The sequence below is a fragment of the Orycteropus afer genome, unplaced genomic scaffold (genome assembly GCF_000298275.1).
Source record: "Orycteropus afer afer isolate SDZICR_OR568_19922 unplaced genomic scaffold, OryAfe1.0 scaffold00798, whole genome shotgun sequence".
NCBI lineage: Eukaryota > Metazoa > Chordata > Mammalia > Tubulidentata > Orycteropodidae > Orycteropus > Orycteropus afer.
The window spans coordinates 720,226-722,002 of record NW_006922385.1 but is presented as its reverse complement, the minus strand read 5'-3'; the positions used below and the strand labels follow the sequence as shown (position 1 = coordinate 722,002).

Genomic DNA, 1,777 nt, shown 5'->3' with positions numbered 1-1,777 from the left:
TCTTCCTTTCCTGTCTTTTTAATGACCTTTTGCTTTCTTCATGGATAATGTTCTAGATGTCATCCCACAATTCCTCTGGTTTTCAGTCATAGGTGTTCAATGCATCAAATCTGTTCTTTAGATGGTCTCTAAATTCAGGAGGGATATATTCAAGGTCATATTTTGGCTCTCATGGACTTGTTTTAATTGTTTTCAGCTTCAGCTTGAGCTTGCATATGAGTAGTTGATGGTCTGTTCCATAGTCAGCTTCTGGTCTGGTTTTGGCTGCAGATATTGAGGTTTTCCATGGCCTCTTGCCACCAATGTAGTCAATCTGATTTCTGTGTACTATATCTGGTGAAGTCCACAAGTATAGGCACCCTTTTTGTTGTTGAAAAAAAAGGTAATTGCAATGAATAAGTCATTGGTCTTGCAAAATTCTATCATGCGATTTCTATTGTTATTTCTATCACCAAGGCCAAATTTTTCAACTACTGGTCATTCTTCTTTGTTTCCAAATTTTGCATTCCCATCACCAGTGATAATCAGCACATCTTGATTGCATATTTGGTCAATTCAGAGTGCAGAAGTTGGTAAAAATCTTCAATTTCCTCATCTTTGATGATGTGAGTTAGTGCGTAAATTTGAATAATAATAGTAACTGGCCTTCCTTGTAGGTATATGGATAATATCACCATCAGCATTGCACTTCATGATAGATATTGAAATATTCTTTATAATGATGAATTTCACACCATCACTTTTCAACTTGTCATTCTCAGCATAGTAGATTATCTGATAACTTCTAGAACATTTAAAATAACATATTAGTTATTTTCTTCTACAATTAGGTACACAAAATTTAAAAGAATTGAAGCTGCAAGCACATTTTATGAAGTTGGTATATTCTTAATTCAAAAATGAGGTAAGGAAAATATGAGAAAAGAGAACTATAGGTTCATTTCTCTTACCACTTCAGATGCAAAAATTCTAAAGATAGATCAGAAATCTCTAACACATGATTTGATATAGAAATTTGACCCAGATGAGATATAAAAAAAGTGCTTTATGAATTTTAACATTTATATAAGAAATTTTTGTAAGAGTACAATTAAAGATGTTTCCTTGACTTGGTAATGCTTGTATACCAAATACATTCTGCAAGCATTATACTACATGGAGAAACTTTAGATCTGTTCCTTTTAAGATGGAGAAAAAATATAAATCTGCTTCCTTGTTATAGCTACTGCTTAAAACATCACTGGAGGTTCCAGAAGAGGCTTTAAGAGAGGAAATAAAAAGAGTTGTAGGAAATGGATAGCAATGCATGAATGTGAAATCATTGGCATATGATATAATCACTACCTAGGGGGAAATAAATTAAAAGGCAGATTAATAGAACAAGTAAAATTGTTCCGCAAATATGCCAATTAGACTTATGAATTCTGAATCAACAAAAAAGAAAAAAATAAAATTAAAGGAGGGGAAAAAAGATATTATACACAATACAAACAAAACTATAATGTAAATTAAGCCAGAATATACAAGGCAATTATGGGAAATTTTTGAAAACTCTAATAGAGGACAGAAATGCTTACCTGAAGAAAATGGAGATATTTTCCCTGCTGCTCTTGAGTTGGAATGACTTTATATGAAAAATTTGTCATTCTTTCACACATTAAAACAGAAAATCACTGTACCTCCATTAAATTACATTTGAGTTACTTGAAGTATTTAAGGAACTTACTTTAAATGTTATTTTACAAAGTCCATTAATAATTAAGTTTAAAAAAAAAAA

At 31.4% G+C, this 1,777-nt stretch overlaps 1 protein-coding gene across 1 annotated transcript in view; it reads left to right on the top strand.

Annotated features, from left to right (window-relative positions):
• Positions 1-1,777, top strand: part of LOC103211805 (kelch-like protein 1) — a 499,593-nt gene that overhangs the window by 29,634 nt on the left and 468,182 nt on the right. The window lies entirely within an intron of this gene.